Raw genomic sequence first — 19497 nt, forward strand, 5'->3', positions numbered from 1 at the left:
ATTTTAAAAATCCATCTTTCCTTCACTTTCTCTCCCTCTTCCCAACTCTACCTCTCCCTCCCTGTGTTTTATCTGACAGTGAAGCGCCTATGTTGGTGGTCACATGACTAAGGCCTGCTGCTAAGCTTCTTCACACCACTGCCCTGCCTGAGCACTGGCCATGCCACGCAAGAGGATTTACTATGACAGCAGAGCAGCCTGAATAGTGGTATAGTAGTAGGCCTGTGTTGAGGACTGCCTGAGGCAGTTGCATGTAGGCTACTCTCAACCAATTAATGGGGGGGGGTAAATGCAGACTAATTTTCTGATTAACACAGACTGATTAACGCTTCTTGTTCCTGTAATTTTACGTACTAATGCTCTGATCCTCATTCTATTGCTGCTATACCTATAGGTTTTAAATCTCACCGTGTGTAGACATGATTCACTAATCTGGGGCCTGATTAGCCTAGCTAATGAGGCTAATGCTAACTCCACTGATGCCTACACATTCACCAGTTGACCACATTAAAAGTAGCCTGGCTGAAGCAACTCACGTGGTCTACAGCGAGGGAGAGCTGTGACACACTGGTCTGAACAGGAGTCCGTTAACGCAGTATTCGCTAGTGATGGGAGGGGGTTGTATAGTTAAATATAGGGATATTATTTTGGATGAAATATCTTATTGTATTGACAATATCGCAATATAATTTTGCCACTAGACAGCTGTACATGCACCAAAACGCCAGTATTTTTCCTTCATAGCTTGTTCTCCATCTTTTTAAATAGGGAGCCAATTTATTTTTCAGCACTTTTCTTTCCATGACTGATCAAAACATGTTTTGTCATGGCTCTGTCTTGTCCATCTGATGCAGAAATATGGTGAGCAAGGGTTTTTTGGAACATCGAATCTCAAAATCACAGTATCGAATCGCAATGCATATAGCAGAGGCATTCAACTCTTACCCTACGAGGTCCAGAGCCTGCTGGTTTTCTGTTATACCTGAATTAATTACACTCACCTGGTGACACAGGTCTAAATAGTGTCCGTTTAAGAAAATAAATGGGGGAAAAAAGCAGTGGAACTGGCTTCGAGGTCCAGAGTTGAGTATGAGGGGCATATAGAATCTTAAGAATCGCAATACATATCGTATCAGCACCGAAGTATCGTGATAATATTGTATCGTGAGGTCCCTGGCAATTCCCAGCCCTAATAAGAACCAAAGCGTTGGTCAGTGTCCCGGTAACCCTAATCACACTTAAAACTATAAAAATGCAACAAAGATTTTAGAGTTACATATTAGGAAATCAGGCAATAGGAATAAATTCATTAGGCCCTAGTCTATGGATTTCAAATGAATGGGAATACATAAATCTGTTGGTCACAGATAGCTTCAAAAAAGTAAGTGCATGAATCAGTGGTGTGACCACAATTTGCCTCATGCAGCGCGACACATCTTCGCATAGAGTTGATCAGGCTGTTGATTGCAGCCTGTGGAATGTTGTCCCACTCCTCTTCAATAGCTGTGCAAAGTTGCTGGATATTGGCCAGTCCACGTGATATGCTGATAAAATTTTAGGGAGCCTTGTTTTCAGATTAGTTTAGTTAAAATCCCCAGCTACAATAAATGCAGCCTCAGGATATGTGGTTTCCAGTTTACATAGAGTCCAATGAAGTTCTTTCAGGGACGTCGAGGTGTCTGCTTGGTGAGGGGGATATACACCGCTGTGATTATAATCGAAGAGAATTCTCTTGGTAGATAATGCGGTCGGCTCCCTCATGTGGTACCCTTCCTGCAGGCTCATCCTGACATGACCCTCCAGCATGACAATGCCACCAGCCATACTGCTCATTCTGTGTGTGATTTCCTGCAAGACAGGAAAGTCAGTGTTCTACCATGGCCAGCGAAGAGCCCGGATCTCAATCCCATTGAGCACGTCTGGGACCTTTTGGATCGGAGGGATAGGGCTAGGGACATTCCCCTCAGAAATGTCCGGGAACTTGCAGGTGCCTTGGTGGAAGAGTGGGGTAACATCTCACAGCAAGAACTGGCAAATCTGGTGCAGTCCATGAGGAGGAGATGCACTGCAGTATTTAATGCAGCTGGTGGCCACACCAGATACTGATTGTTACTTTTGATTTCGACCCCCCCCCCCCCCCCCCCCCTTTGTTCAGGGACACATTATTCCATTTCTGTTAGTCACATGTCTGTGGAACTTGTTCAGTTTATGTCTCAGTTGTTGAATCCTATGTTCATACAAGTATTTACACATGTTAAGTTGCTGAAAATAAACGCAGTTGTCAGTGAGAGCACGTTTCTTTTTTTGCTGAGTTTATAAACAGATCTACCACTTCTTAGACTTGCTTTCAATAAGAATGACAGATCAATAAATCACATTTATGTGAATTTGGTCGGGTCGCCCAAAAAGATACATATTGCATCTTTAAGAATGCTTCCTAGAAGCACTCTATTCAGACACGCACGCACACCCTGCTGCTGCAGGTAGGATGAAATTATATTTCTTGTTTTCAACTAGCGCCGGCAGTTGGCTGTACAGCCGATTACAGACTCAATTTCAGCCAGGCACTTTCCCACTTAAATTAACTAGGCTACTTTTCAATTCGCTAGCCAGAAAAAAGTCTGCCAAGCCTTCTCCCGCTAGAATGAACATTATGCATCTTCTAGTGATCTATTGATAGGACAGGCGCGTGTCAGTCACAAAGTGAGCGATGACAGGGAAACACTGCTGGTTGGACAGTGCGCTGTCGGTCCCGCCTCTCAGTACATGGGTGTGTGTGTGCTATGGTGGCAGTCAAATTTCTCTACACGCAGGAAGAGAGCATGCATTTGTATGTCCCACAATGTGAGTGAATTTGCTTCCCATATATAATGTGGAAACAATGAGTCGAAATCCATTTAGGCTATTGTTTTCTGGCACATTCATTTATTTTCTTTCACGTGCAGATTCCGACATTAGCGCTGGCCAGTAAAAACGCGTCGGGCCAGTGGTTCTCGACAGGGCCAGTTCAACATTTACCTACTCTGTCGCAGTGTTAATGTCATGCTATTTGTATTTGAGCATATGATTGGCAGTTCATTCAAGCGCCACATAAGAATAAATACTCACCGAAAGGCAAATGGACATTATGGCCGAAATTGTTTAAGCCTATCATTATTGATTTTTGTTGTTCTCTCAAAATAAGCATTGTTGTACAATTAAGGTTAAATACACTGCATTTCATACAGTCAGCAATAATCTAATGAATGCAGGGCGTGTGAAGTTATACCTAAGCTAAATATAAGCCTTCCACAACCATAAGAACCACTAATAATGTAATGAATTTATCAAAATAGTTTAACTTGCTTTTTTTGTGCAATAATCACTGATCTGGCTTTCAAGTCTATGAAAATGCCCTTTTTTTTTGGGCTACAAATATAACCAGAACCATGCATAATGCACATTCACTAATAGTGACTAACTTCTTGCATGGAAAATGATCACGTCTCATCAACAATCCGTCAAGCCCATGTGCTAGTGATGTGCCAGCTAACCTTTATATTTTTACGTTAGGCCAACTTGAATCTATTTGCCAGCTAACAAGGTTGAACAGCGGAATTGTTATTTACAACCCCTTATGTCGGTCTCCAACTATTAGAAACGCATGTCAGCCTGCCCACTTCTTTCAGATGTTGAAGTGGCCTACCTTATTTCGCAGAATGAGAACGAGTTGCCAACATTTGTCAAAAAATAAGTCCAGTATGTTTTCTATGGGCTTATTTTGGGCCTAAGCTCGTCGCCTGACTTCCCGCCATTGGGACAACGACTCCCATTGTCATTATACACAGATCTCTGGTGTGAATAGGATAATAGCACACATCGCAGAGGATCGAAGGAGATGAGACCAAAAATACAACATGAGAACATAAACGGACATAAACGGACATAAAAAACTAAACCGGGATTCTTGCGATACAGGCATTTTGGAATATCGGGCAAAAACATAACTTCTAATTAATTTGATATATCGCCCAGTCCTATTGTATACCCAAATCAAGCTTGACAAGTTGCTATACCCTCTTGACTATAAATGAGGTGGCATGTTGCCTTCATTACAACAACATGGAAATTAGAAAATGCTTTTCAGGCTTATCAGCCCTCTCTCTCTATATGCCTGGTAACACCACAGTGTGAGTAAACAGTCCTGTGTGAGTATGAATCTAAATCTGCTAGCTTTGGTCTAGATACAGGACGTCATAGCTGTACTGAGGGGCTTGTGGGGGCGACAGGCAGAAGTGGGGGGCCCACCTTCACATGCAGTCTAAGGTGTGACAATGGGAGCATTGTTCCTCCGGTTTGACACTGGTGGGGCATTGGGAGCAGGGACTAGGACAGGGGTGTGCAGGCCTGGCAGCAGCCCCACTGGGCTTCCCTAGATGCCTGGTTCACCAACATGTGCATCAATGCCGAGGCTAAGGTATCGTCTTACAGCAAAGCCTGAGATATACATGATGCATGCAGCACGATATCATACAATGGCCTCAAAGCCAGTGGGGCTGCAGGTAGCCCAGTGGTTAGAGCATTGGGACAGTAACAGAAAGGTTGCTAGATTGAACCCCCGAGCTGACAAGGTAAAAATCTGTTGTTCTGTCCCTGAATAAGGCAGTTAACACTTTTGGTCACTACATGATTCCATAGTTTGATGTGTTCACTATTATTCTAGAAAGTAGAAAATAGTAAAAATATTTTTTTTTTAAACTGGAATGAGTAGGTGTCCAAACTTTTGACTGGTACCGTATGTTGACACCACAACTAGTGGATTCGGCTATTTCAGCCACACCTGTTGATGACAGGTTTCTAAAATCGAGCACATAGCCATGCATCTCCATAGCCAAACATTGGTAGGAGAATGTCCATACTTAAAGCAGAACCTAAATCCTTTTCCAATCGTTTCGTTCTGAACAGAAAAATATGTTGTCCCGTTCCACTGTTCCGACCAGCAAAATAAAGTTCTGAACCGGATCGAACGTCAAAAGTACCGGGTATATTTGGTCATTCTCTGTTCCTTTTTTTTTTTATACGTTTAGCCCAACATTAAAACTACACCAATCACGCAGTGCAGATAGAGCTGCTATAGATCAGTGAGGTGTTTCCATGCGTAATGGAAACACAAGATGCAACTGAAATGTTGAAGGTGGGGAGAGAGAAAGAGAGAGAGGGGGTGGAGGAGAAGGCTTGGCTTGAAGAACTGGGCATCTTGTGATGACAAGCATTATCTGAATTAGGCCCACAGAATTATACCTACAGAGGAGCGGCTTCTATGGAGGAACTTTGAATGCCTTTGAATGTCAGAGTTGGCTTAACGTTGGACCCGAGATAGATAGCTAGCTAAGAAGTGTGTGCAGAGGGGCACTAGAATTAAAAACACGTGTTACCTTTTTGTAGTTAATCCAATCCAATGTGATAACTATAGTATTTGTAACTATCATTGAAAAAGTGAATCCATACTTCTCTAAGTTAAAATCTCTCTCCCTATCTTCTGAATCACACTTGTCACGTCCGTAAGCTACAGTTTATCTTTGGAGGGGGCGGGGCAGGTAGCCTACACGCTGGACGAGGTTTCTGATTGACAGGGGAGAGCTTTGCATAGGCGCTTTGTTGCGTTTTTTTTTGTGTGTGACTGAAAGAACATGCCTGGAATGTAAAATAGTGTTATTAACCGATTCCCACAAATGTTAAAATAACAGTTCTGCGCCGGTATAGTATAGATCACTTTCGTTCCCGGTTCTGATTCTGTTCCATGAACAATTGAGGTCTTTTTTTGGATCTGTTCCCTGAACCGGTTCTAACTGTGGTGCACATTGTTAGAAACGTATCGTTCTATGTTTCGTCAGCGCATCAATTTATCGCAATATGGATTTTTGTCTATCACCCAGCTCTAATATATTCCCATACTGGACGAAATCCTTGGATTCGCAGGCAGCTTCAGACCGTAAAGCTGGGTGATAGACACGCAGCAGAAGAATGTACTCACTGCTTCTAATACACTAAAAGCCTATTCTATCTAGTACAGTTCCCTGCTTATTATAATAAAACGATGTGGGTGACTTATAACTCCTTATATAGACTAAGCAAATCATTCTGACATCCTCTCATCTATGGCTGCCCACACCACTTCCAATAACACCAAAAATATTGCCTCAAAAAAGTCTCTGTGCAACATTTAAGCGAGGGCTCATCCATCATCCCTGGCATTAGCCTAGTTTTACTTTGTTTTGTGCATCGGTAACAGTAGCGCATTCGAGGACTCAAGCCAAGGTCACATGATGATTTCCATCCAGGTCTTCACAATCTCATCACTGTAGTGACACACAGGGCCAGAGGCTGTGACCCCAGCACTGCATTAGTAAGCTACAGAAATCAATGCAGAGTGCTTAGGTTAGAGAACTGCCTGGCTGCTGTGCTGCAGCCTAAACTGACCTGACACAAAAACACTGCAGCCTAGGTTGACAACACTGCTGAAGCCCGGATAAGTTAAGCTTGGGCTGTGTCTCCTTCAACATGTTCCCTTCCCTCTGCCCTCACAGAGCAGATGTTCCCATCACTTCCCTTCACAGATCTGAGAGGACTGGATATGTGAGAGCAATATGGCAGAAACTAGGTGGCGCTCATAGTGTTGTCAGTGTTATTTTTGAAAGTAATTTCTACTTCGATACCAGATTTAGTATCACGATACTCAATACCATTACGGTTTTCGATACCAAAAAGATACTACGACAAAACAAATGCGGCGCATTAGCCAAAGTCTCAGAATGGCGCTTTGATCCAGACAGATAAAATCCGCTACTGCTCTGTTCAATAGGTGGGCATTTTTTTGTTCAATACCATTACATTACAAAATGTGTATGTCCCTTTTTTAGAGACTGCCATGTTTGCATTAATGAATCGATTTGACTTTGGTAAAAACAATCTACCTACAAAACAACATAAGGTCATTTATTTGAATGGTAAATCTCTATTGATAAACTGGGTAAATCAATATGTAGCCTAGGTCTATTCACAAGACCGGTAAATGCATATTATTCAATAGGAATGTGTGCATGCATTGAGTTACTGAGCTTGTTTCAGCTGATTTCATGGGGCTACAGATGACAAACAATCCCTTCCATTTAGGACTTAGTTTATTGTGGCAACTGTTAGCAGAACATATACTTTAAATTGCATTGATCAACAACATTTGCATTGAAGAAGCAGTCTCTTTTAGAAAAGTGTGCGCTGTATCTTTAAGAAAGTAATGATGTCATTCATGAGGCAGAATGTGGCTGTGGAGACAAAGAAGTGAATTTGTTTTTGGTGGCGAGGGAAACGATGTGAATTAATAACATGTTTTGTGGCAATCAGCTTTGAAAATCAGAGTATTTTGCGTTATGGTTTGCATATTATCACCAAAAAAGTACTAGGGTAGTGAAATCAGCTGTAAGCTTGCAAGGAAAGTTAGCCCTACAATTAAAGCTGGAAGCTACCGGTATCGTCTTGCATTGTAAAAGTGTTCTAGACTATCGACATTGTTGTGCAAACAGTTTCAACATTTCTACATGCCGTGTTGCATTATTCAAGTGTGTTAACTTCTGTGCAGCACGGCCCACCACAAGGAATTGCTAAAGCGCGAGGAGCCAAGTAAAGCCCCCCCCGGCCAAACGATGCTGGGCCAATTGTGCGCCGCCCTATGGGACTCCCGGTCACGGCCGGTTGTGACACAGCCTGGGATCGAACCCGGGTCTGTAGTGATGAATCAAGCACTGCGATGCCGTGCCTTAGACCGCTGCAGCACTCGGGAGGCCGAAGTAATCTCTTTGATAAAAGTGCGCGTGCTGTTTCTAAGACCCATGATGTCATTCACACAAGCATTTCAAGGCTGAGAAAAGATGATCTTGACTGGGAGAGATGTGAGGCGGGGGAGAGGAAGTGAATGAATGAAGTGTTTGGTGGCAATCAGCTTTGAAATCAGCAATATTTTTGCGTTATGGTTTGTATATTATAACAAACAAAGTACTAGGTTAGTGAATTGATGTTAGCTTTAGCTGTCAGCTAACAAGGAATGTTAGCTTTCAAAGCTGGAAGCTACCGTTACCTTTTGCATCGTGACGTGCTCTAGCATCTGTGGACATTGTAAATTACTGTTTGCAGAACAGCTTAAAAAATGCTACATGCCAACGTCGCATTATTCAAGTGTGTTAACTTCTGTGCAGCATTAGTGGGGAGTCCAGTGCAGGCTAGCAATGAGTAAGAGGAGCAGGCACGGTGTGCACTAGAGGTTGACCGACTATGATTTTTCAACGCCGATACCGATTATTGGAGGACCAAAAAAAGCCGATACCGATTAAACCGGACGATTTTTATATATATTTGTGATAATGACAATTACAACAATACTGAATGAACAAAAACCCTTTTAAATTAATATAATACAGAAATAAAATCTATTTAGTCTCAAATAAATAATGAAACATGTTCAATTTGTTTTAAATAATGCAAAAGCCGTGTTGGAGAAGAAAGTGCAGTATGTGCCATGTAAAAAAGCTAACGTTTAAGTTCCTTGCTCAGAACATGAGAACATATGAAAACTGGTGGTTCAATATTCCCAGTTCTTCAATATTCCCAGTTAAGAAGTTTTAAATTGTAGTTATTATAGGAATTATGACGTGCCAACTATCTCTCTATACCATTTGTATTTCATATACCTTTGACTATTGGATCTTCTTATGGGCACTTTAGTATTGCCAGCCTAATCTCTGGAGTTGATAGGCTTGAAGTCATAAACAGCGCTGTGCATCACGCATGGCTAAGAGCTGCTCACAAAAGCAGGAAAGTGCTGTTTGAATGAATGCCTATGAGCCTGCTGCTGCTTACCACCACTCTATCAAATATCAAATCATAGACTTAATTATAATAAACACACAGAATTACGAGCCTTTGCTCATTAATATGGTCAAATCCGGAAACTATCATTTCGAAAACAAAACGTTTATTCTTTCAGTGAAATACGGAACCATTACGTAATTTGTTTAACGGGTGGCAACCATAAGTCTAAATATTTCTGTTACATTGCACAACCTTCAATGTTATGTCATAATTATGTAAAATTCTGGCTAGGAAGAAACACAGTTCACAACGAGCCAGGCGGCCCAAACTGCTACATATACCCTGACTCTGCTTGCACTGAACGCACGAGAAGTGACAATATCCCAAGTTAATATTTCCTGCTAACATGCATTTATTTAAAATAAATATGCAAGTTTAAAAAAGATATACTTCTGTGTATTGATTTTAAGAAAGGCATTGATGTTTATGGTTAGGTACATTTGTGCAACGAAAGTGCTTTTTTCGCGAATGCACTTTTGTTAAATCATCACCCGTTCGGGGAAGTTGAATTAGGCTGTGATTCGATGATAAATTAACAGGCACCGCATTGATTATATGCAACGCAGGACAAGCTAGTTAACCTAGTAATATCATCAACCATATGTAGTTAACTAGTGATTATGTGAAGATTGATTGTTTTTTATAAGATACGTTTAATGTAAGCTAGCAACTTACCATGGTTCCTTGCAGCCACAAGGTCCTTTTGAAGCTGCACTCGCATAACAGGTGGTCAGCCTGCCATACAGTTTCCTCGTGGATTGCAATGTAATCTGCCGTAATCGGCATCCAAAAAGGCAGATTACCAATTGTTATGAAAACTTGAAAAATCGGCCCTAATTAATCGGTCGACCTCTAGTGTGCACTATAATAAGAGGTGGGCTGTGCTGATAGACAGGCTTGATTCATGACACACATTTGACAGACGTACCGAAAGTAACACAAATTCTAGTACCTATCAGTTTTTAATGTTTTAGTATTGAAAAAGTACTGAAGTTTTGGTATACTGTACAACACTACTAGTATGTGACTAGGGCTGTTATGTTAGAGCTGGGCGATATAGACAAAAAAGACATCACAATAAATCTAACTCTTTTGCTCGATAACGATAAATACAACGATAAACACTTATGGACAATTAGGCTTACTTTCCATTAGAGGTAGATTTTTTTGTGCTAAGTACAACTGAGATGGAATTGCCTATGATTAAAAAAGTTATTTAATCTAACATAGGCAGGTAATTCAAGATCGATATTTTGATGTGCAACCTATAGAATCCAGAATGATCAGATTTATTTTGGGCTCTTCAGAGATGGACTTGCCGACATCTTTGTGCATAGGCCTAGGCTATATTATTAGCCTATTCACCACCTGAGGAAGTGTGAACTCAAAACACTTAGCAGGTAGGCCAACTAAATATGATATTGTTGCTAGATAGATTAATCAATTAGTCTACATGGCTATCAGTAAATGTAATGCCCCACAAGACTTCCCAGTGCTAGGTCTAGGCTACTTGATGTAGGCCTATTAAGTGCAAATGGAGAGCTCTGCTTCACGGGCACTTCAAAACCATACTACATAGCCTACTCTGGTTGTAAAGTGGTGCCATGAACCCAATATACATTAAATACTCACAGAAAGCTGTGACTGCTGTCTGTAACTTGAAAAGTAGTTGCTTTGAAAACGTTATTTTTTCCACAATTGCATTTTGAACAATTGTCATATGCTTTTGCGTATAATATATCTATCCCTCTGTATGCACAGTGGGGAGAGGGAGTGAAGAGTGGCTTGCACACACAGCAGCCGACAGTAAAACAGGGACAGGCAGATACTTTTATAGATTTATAATGCATAGGTTATTACTGTTGACCAAATAATGTTTTTTTCGAACAAACAGAACAAAATCACCGAAAATTATGAGCCAAGCAAAATACTTTGGTAAGAGGAGGGGAATGTCAGTAGGTTAATTTTCTGTTTATTGTCCTAGCTTTATGTTAACATCCTAAGGTTGATGTCCACACCCCAGTGGAGATCGAATTTGCATAAGAATGTTAAGTGCCAAAGGGCACTTAATAAGGGCACATGTAAAAAAAAATATATATATAATACATACATAGTATATATATATAATGTATGTATTATTATTATTTTTTACATGTGCCCTTATTAAGTGCCCTTTGGCAACAAATTATTTTTTTAAAGGAAGTTTGTATTGTATTGTATGTATGACAGACACTTCAGAACAAACTTCCTTTTGATTTTTTTTTTTTGGGGGGGGGGGGGGGGGGGGGAGTCTACCTGTTGTTCCATGTAGTGAATATGTTATTCAGCGCGTTTGTATGTGCTAATACCGGGCCAAATAAATATTGATCATTTATTTTCTATATTTAGCTAAAATTCTAAGCCTAATTTCAGTTTGTGACAAAACAAGCAGCGTAGATAATCAGTGTACCATCTAAACCACTGAAATATATTTTCAATAACCAAAAATATAGTATTTTCAGCTGTTTGAAGCTGGTGTGCAAAATCAATAGTAAAAGACGCAAAAACTAAACTTAAGAAGGCGAAGCGTAGACAATGGCGCACACGGCAGATCTACCGCGTCTTAGACTTGCTTTCAACCACACAGATCTAGAACTACATTTATATGTGAATTTGCTCGGGTTGAACCAAAAAGTTCGATACTGCAGCGACCATAAGAATCGACTAGCTGTGTAGCTAGCTAGTTAGCAACTACTAACGTCTCGGCTGGGACAACACTTAGCGGATGGTTTGAGAGTAACACATGCTCGCTAGCTAATAATAACAACAAAAAACGTATTTTCGATATGGAATCTTTTTCAGTGTGTTTTATTTTACCGGACGCGTGCCTGAAAAACATGTTGACTATCAGAAAAAAAAGAATGACCACACATCTGTCCGGCCTCGGGCGCCATCACGCTAGTTAACGTTACTTACGTTAGTTTAATTCATGCTCAAACTCAAATCCCAAGGTTGCCTACTGTCATAACTATAAAGTTACAAGCCAGTCACAGCTTTATGTCGAGCCACAATCAGTTGAAATGTCTTTCATCCTCATCATTTAGCCACTCCAGGTCTCAGGCAGCGAAAACATGCACAACATTGGATCTGGTCACACACCGTTGCTAGCTTTAGATGAACACTCAACTGGCAAACATTATTTCAGCTAGATAGCGAAGCTAAACCATTTACAGAAAACAATATCCTCACCCAAATATTGGATTCGGACGGCTGGGGAATCCGGGATCACCTCCGGATATTAAACCCACTGTGTCATGGGTATATTTCACGGGAGAGAAACGTATTCGGAAGAAAAAGATTACGCTCCCCGACACACAAGCAGGGTGAAACGCATGAATGTGACGTGTAGTCCGGTTTGCGCGCAGGACATGTGTACGTGAGGCATGGATTCTGGGAGCTGGAGTTCTAGTGAGACATCGCAGTCTAGTTGAAATGTAAATATTTTGTAATTATACATACTTATACAGACATTTTAGAAGGATCTATGAAGTTATTGGGGGACATTTGATGTGTTTTATTATTTCTGAAGTCAATTTCAGTTTGTTGATGTTTTTTATTGTCCCTGTGTTGTGTTTTATCTAGGCCTATTCTAATGCTATTACGGTACAAATGATCCACTGTTCAAATGTTTATTTACATTTTATTTCATACAATTTATATATTTTTGTGTTTCAATAGATTCGAAGGAACGGACCTTCTCATGCAACAGCCTGCATTGTTATACAATATACTGTACCATTTATTGTTATCTATAAATAAAATCAAACAACGATCATGTTTTAAGACAAGGAGTTTTTGCTTTGTTATGGTGTTAATTGATTTGAGCGCAGTGATGGGTTGTTATCTGTGTGTCCAACGAAGTAACTCAAGCAGAGAGAATCTCTTTGTGGTGTATGTAGCTCATGTCCTGTCTTGTATTTTTTACTTAAGTCCACAAGTGACCCCTTGTGGGTACTGGATGAAATACAACTTTTGCAATCATGAATGTGCAATGACATTTTAACCAGGCAGTGTAAATATATAGGTAACTGCCAAAATAAAGGAAATACTTGAAATGAGGGATACAAAGTATATTGAAAGCAGGTGCTTCCACACAGGTGTGTTTCCTAAGTTAATTAACATCCCACCATGCTTATTTATAAAAATGCCCAGTTGGCTACCATGGCTAGAAGAAGAGATCTCAGTGAGTTACCATGGCTAGAAGGGGTCTCAAAGGAGCATAGGGGGTTTAAAGTGTGTGTGTGTATGTGTGTGCGTGTGCGTGGGTGCCTCGGTCACTAGATCTCAACCCAATTGATCACTTAGGAGAGATTCTGGAGTGGTGCCTGAGACAACGTTTTCCACCACCATCAACAAATCACCAAATAATTAAAATTCTCGTGGAAGAATGGTGTCGTATCCCTCCAATAGAATTCCAGACACTTGTAAAATCTATGGCAAGGCTCATTGAAGCTGTTCTGGCCCAATGCCCTATTTAGAAACGTTATGTTGGTTTTTCCTTTATTATGGCAATTACCTGTATGTTCCGCTGTAATGTAGCTTCTGTAATCATTCAACCCAACTGCTTTTATAGAATACTGAAACAGATTAAATTGACAGGTTGACTGGTCATCACATTTTCATGAACCTCTGAATTTGGGACATTACCATATTTAGTGTGTAGACAGCACCGTATGCTTCCAGATGAGAGGAAGAACATTTGTGTAAAAAAAAAGATACAAGTAACATGTCTTACAGCCAAGGGAGATGGTGGGAAGGTGCTGCTGGACAACAACTTACGAGGAAGTCAGGTGTTTAATTTACAGCAAAGTGGTCAGTAGTCGATTTTAATATACAAAGGATCCAGAAAAAAATACAAAAGCTATATAAATCTGTCTATCAAACACTTTTAGAGTGAACTACAGCTATTAGGTTTAGGCCTATAGAACCCCACAGTGGAGGTGTCATAATACCCATAAAACCTACTGGTCAAACGGGGAAATGGTTCCAACCGTTTTTCCACCATTGATTTTTCCCATAGGGGATTTTAGAAACACTTAAAATATGGGCTGTGTTTTGTGTAGGCTGACCCTGGCGTGACATTTTGATAACCATGTCAACCTATCTTGAACAAGGTGAGTTTTATTGACATATCCGGCTCTATTTACTCTCAGTTTTGAAAATGCTAATTAGCATCAAAGTAGACATCATGCAAAACTACAAATCCCTGCAAGCCCCTGCACGTCATCTCTAGCTGACACCTTTGCTATCAATTCACAGAATTGTCCATTGAAAGAAATGTAGCCTATTTATTCATTACTACATTTGGCTAACATGATATCAAATACATCAAACACATGGTTTCCATTGCCATTCCATTTGCTCCTTTCCGGCCATTATCATGAGCTGTTCCCCCCTCAGCAGCCTCCACTGGTACATCACAGATTTAAACTCATAACCATGGCATGACGTTCATAAATTCCTTGCCATAGATCAAAAAGGTCTACACAATTCATAAACTCAAAATATTACAAATCTCAGTGCATACATATTCTTAAAATAACAAACAGGGAGGAAGTAATCCCCTGAGCCAACATCAGAGCCTCCTAACTGGGTAGAACCCAATGGGCGCGTTTGAGCAGATCACTTTAGTCAAGTCGGTGGCTATCGGTCTGTCGTAGAAATGACCACCAAGGACTCAACGTCAAAGTTAAATGAACAGATCTTTATTATTATGGCGGGAGAGGTTACAGCAAACTTAATACTCAAAGTAAAAGCTCTGAAGGGATGTTCTCCCTTCAGCACTCTTTAGACTCATGCTCAAACTAGCCGTCTCTGCTCTCAGGGTGCAAGCTGATCATGCTGATCATGACCTTGCACACATTGTTACTTTGGCCCAAAGCCTAGAAACGATGTGTTCCATTCTTTCTGTTCTTCTATCAGTCCCCTCCCTGAGAGCAGTCACAGAACATCCTAACACAATAACGAGAAACAATACGCTACATGTAGTCACACATTTGGAGAGACGCAGAGGATACAAAACATTTCCACTACACTCCCTCCTTTTATCCCCATTTGTGATAACACATTTTTCTTTGACTTCTTAACATACATTCAGTCTATCATCAGGAGTGCATTTTAGTAAATACTGATTCTTACATGCAATAGGAATAACAATAGACACAAATCCATCTTCATATTTGATCCTTTTTCCATTACCCTTTACATTAGAAGGTTGCTGTCGTTTAACAACCTACCTTAAAACCTTCAGGTACTTAATCAAGCATGGATACTAACTAATTATTGCATATTATCATCCATTATAGGGGGAAAGGGGAGTTTCTGAAGAGTCAGCAAGTTATCAGTATCACCTTCTTTAGTACATGATAGTTGCTGAGACTTGAGTTGCCACGGAAGCACAAATGGCCTTACAACAACAAAGCAAAATGGTTAAACACATGAAACAAAATATTCCAGCTATCACCCACTGAGCTATCTGGGAGCCCCAAGCTCCAAAGAGGCCTTTCAGCCAACCAGTAAACACCGACTCTAATTTCCCAGAATGAGACTTTTCAACAGTGGCAATGTAGTTAGCAAAATCAGTCACATTTGAAGACACATCTGGGACAAAAGTCCAGCATTTATCGCCAGTACCTCCTTGACCAGCCAATAAGTAGTTAAGTGCCTCCCTGTTTTGCAGGGCGACCTTATGGAGTGCTTTCACTTCCTCGTTCAGAGCAATCAAGGCATCTCTAGTAGCATTTCCCATTTTCTCAACTTTAATAGCCAAATCTCGAATTTGATCTAAGGCACATGCAACTCCATTTTGAGGCAGCTAAACACGAGCGAAACGGGAGAAGGTTTGCACCTGACTGACATCTGCAAGGGATCGCTTATTAAAACGAGGAGTCGGCTGATGATATTCCCTGAACCGAACCCTCAATTCTGTTGCAGTTTTTCCAATGACTCTTATGGCCGGCACCACAAACCCAACAATACACTTCCCTCCCAAATTAGGTGGTAAACTAGAATAAGAAAATCGGCCACACAACCAATAGGTACTATTTGGGGCTCCTTTCAGTGCAATATACTTATTGTCAACATAAGTTCTATAACTCACATTTCCTGGTGTTCCTGTAACAGAATAATGTACCGCAAGAGAGCAGTTATTGCTACCATTAACCAACATAGTACAGTTACAAAAAATGTCACCCAAATGGTTACTTCCATTTCCTCTAATACACCAGGGGGCTACCAGGGATCCTACTATGGGGATGGGTGGGTCACTGTAATTGTTTGGTCTAGGATATAGAAGGCTGAGAACAGCATTGTACATTGAAAAATAAGTAATGGGGTCGGGTTTCATTGGGGGGAAATTGGCCAATGACAATATTGAGGACAGTTGAATAGTTAAGTTCACCCCCAAGGGAACCCCTACATATGGGAGACCCTTTCCTACTCCCACATGACCCAACCCACATACCCAACAATAAGTCTTATATGAGGTGACATTTCCCACCATTTCAGCTTGAGAGAGAAACAGATTCCCTCCCTCATCTTGAATTTTTACTTCTCATTTCCTTTGGCTGACTTCTCCTTCTGGACCACTACTCCGAGTGTGTGGAGGTTCCTTTGGCCCAGGACTTTCATCTGTAGAAGGGGGAAACAGAAGAGGAAGCAGCCAGCTTGGTCGCAAAATCAGCTTTAGCCTTCCGTTGAGAAACACTGTCCTTTACAGAAGTTTGTGCTTGGCATTTGACCACTGCAATCGATGAGGGGAGCTGAAAGGCCATAATCAAAGAGGAGACAAGATCACTGTGAGCAATAGATTTTCCAGACCAAGTTAAAAAATCCTCTATTCTTCCACAACGTGCCAAAATCATGCACAACACCAAATGCCTATCTACTCTTCAGTGTAGATTTTAACAGAGCAATCCTTACCCAAAATACATGCTCTGGTTAAACCCAATAACTCTGCTGCCTGAACAGACAAGTGAGAGGGATGTCTAGCACTTTCCACTGTTTGAACAGCGGTGACAACAGCATAGCCTACTAAAGGTTCACCCTTGTCGTTTCGCTGGGCAGAGCCATCCACAAAACAATCTTTTAGGTCAAGCCTATGTCCATAGTCAATCTCAATGGTCAATTCACAGTTATGTTCTTCACCGGCATCCGCTGTAGGAAGACAAGTAGATGGGTTAAGCGCAGAACATCTTTTCAGCTTAACGTGAGACGTTATCAACAGTATGTTCTGATAATCCAGCAATATGGCAGGCGTAAGATGGGCAGTATTAGCCTGTGTAGTACTGGCATGAACCACGTTGGGAACATGCACCATCAGCACAGTCATTGCTACAATATCAGAACATGCCAAAACCGCAGCAGTTGCTACAGCAACAGAGCAGAGGCATGAAACCATGCCTCAGATAAGTGTCTAAATGCTTAGAGTAGTACCCCAACATGCACATGGCCAACTCCGTGGTACTGTGTCAACACAGCAGACATAAACCCATGATTCTCTGAGACAAAAATATGGAATGGTTTGGTATGGTCAGGAAAACCCAAACAGGGGGTTGACATTAGAGCCTGCTTTAACTTAATCCAGGCTTATTCAGCCTCAGGTGTCCATTCCACCACTTCAGACATTTCCATCTTTCTGCCATAAATACAATCCTGCAGAGGCTTGTATTGACTCTGCATAGTCTCTCAACCATGGGCAACAGTAGCTAGCCACTCCCAACAGTGACATCATGTGCTGCCTAGTAACAGGTTTAGGCAGGGACTCTCTTTAGAGAGGGGGTGACCCTCAGAAATAATGTCATAACCCACATTTTTTTACTGAACTCCTAGACAACTGCATCTTAGAGGGGGAAACTTTGTGACCATTTACAACTAAGAAAATCAACAATGCCTTAGCATCTTCGTGACAGATCTCCTCCGACAAGGAACAGACCAACAGGTCATCAACGTATTGAACCACAGTGCTACCTCCAGGGAGAACAAAACCTTCCAGGTTCCTCGCTATTTCCTGGGGAAAATGACAGTTGATTCAACGTAGCCTTATTGCATCACCGTCCAAGTCCATTTCCCCCAAGAAACGTCAAAGAGAACCAATCCTGTGACCCGGGGTCAACAGGGATGCTGAAAAAAGCATTAGCCAAATCAATAACCAAAAAACAACATCTCCCTGGGGGAACATGGGAAAGAATGGTAACTGTGTTCGGCACCAGGGGTGCTCTTGCGTTAACAGCATCATTAACTATTCTTGTACAAAACAATATTCACCAGATGGCTTCCTAACAGGTCAAATATGGGTGTTACAGGGAAAATTTGGGCATGGGATCAAAGCCCCATTTTCAACCAGGGCCTGATGGATGGGAATAATACCATTTTCTGCTTCTTTGCAATGAGGGTACTGAGCTTTATATGGTCTATGATTATTCTTCGGGACAACTTTCACCAGAGTGGCACCTCTCATCTTCCCAATATCGGTCTTGGAGACAGCCTAGAGCTGGCACTTCATCCAGCCATGGTATGTGGGAGTTATCTCGGGACATGACCATCATACTTTCGTTAGGAGTGGTTCCTTTTGTATATCGTTCGAGTAGTAACCCAACAAGATACAACATCTTTCCATTGTCGATTGGGGGATTTCAACATACTAGTGTGGGACAGCGCCCAGTACTTCATACATTGATCTCTGCACATCAGACAGCAAAACTCCGTCAATTCCTCACCATAGTATAGTCCATCAATTGTCACTTCCACTCTGCTTCTCTGCTTTGTCCATCTTTGTTGATATTTAGGGTCTTCTTCACACGAGGCGACAGCTTCTGTGCAGGATTGTTCAAATGCCAGGCATAATAACACTGGGACGTGGACGGGTATATCCCGCTTGTAGGGGAATGGAGGGACAAGCCCTCAGCAGTGCACGCAACAGACAGGTTCATCTTGCACATCAGATCACTTCTCAGGAGGTTTACAGGGCAGGCGGAAGAGTACAGAAATCCTTGTTTCTAACTTCCATCTTCCCATTTAACGTGTAGGGGGTAAGTGAGGCATTCTTCAGAGGGAATTCCTGATGCTCCAACAGTGCGGATTTTTGTTTTTGGGGGGGGGGGGGGGATTACTTTCAGGCCAGATTGTTTCAACACTGAGATAGCAGCCCCAGTGTCTACTAGGAATGGAATCTTCTGGCCAAGTATTTCAATTTCTATCAGGGGATTTTCAGTCAAAAGTGGTAAGTTCCAGCATCTGGCATGCTTCTTGTGGTTCTTCATCATCGGAGTCTTCTTCTATTTCCACCTCATCCCATGTTCTTTGCCCACCAAAGGAATTTCCAACCTTTATATCTTCAGGTGGTCCTGGCCATTCACCCTGGTCATCTCCATCACCAGGACAGTCCCTTGGAAAATGTCCTGGGTTGCCACAGTTGTAGCAGCTCCAGTCTCTCCCTCCAGAGGCGCCTTGCGCTCCTCGCCCCATGCCTCTTCCTCCTCCTTGGCCTCGTGCTAGACCTCCACCTCCACGGTATCCTCTTTCCCCTCCTCCAGCAAAAAACATCAACTGTGCAGCTTA

The 19497-nt window shown here is 41.6% G+C and overlaps 1 protein-coding gene across 5 annotated transcripts in view; it reads right to left on the minus strand.

The window, feature by feature from the left end:
- Window positions 1-12277, minus strand: part of LOC129818881 (CBP80/20-dependent translation initiation factor-like) — a 125945-nt gene extending 113668 nt beyond the window's left edge. For 3 of the 5 annotated variants that reach the window (XM_055875182.1, XM_055875185.1, XM_055875184.1), the window contains exon 1: window positions 12130-12208. The gene's annotated coding sequence lies outside the window, so the exon portion shown is untranslated. Of the gene's footprint in view, window positions 1-12129 lie in introns of all 5 variants that reach the window. The other 2 variants (XM_055875187.1, XM_055875186.1) reach the window with 1 other exon arrangement.
- Window positions 12278-19497: the final 7220 nt, after the last annotated feature.

Source organism: Salvelinus fontinalis, chromosome 21 (genome assembly GCF_029448725.1).
Source record: "Salvelinus fontinalis isolate EN_2023a chromosome 21, ASM2944872v1, whole genome shotgun sequence".
Lineage (NCBI taxonomy): Eukaryota > Metazoa > Chordata > Actinopteri > Salmoniformes > Salmonidae > Salvelinus > Salvelinus fontinalis.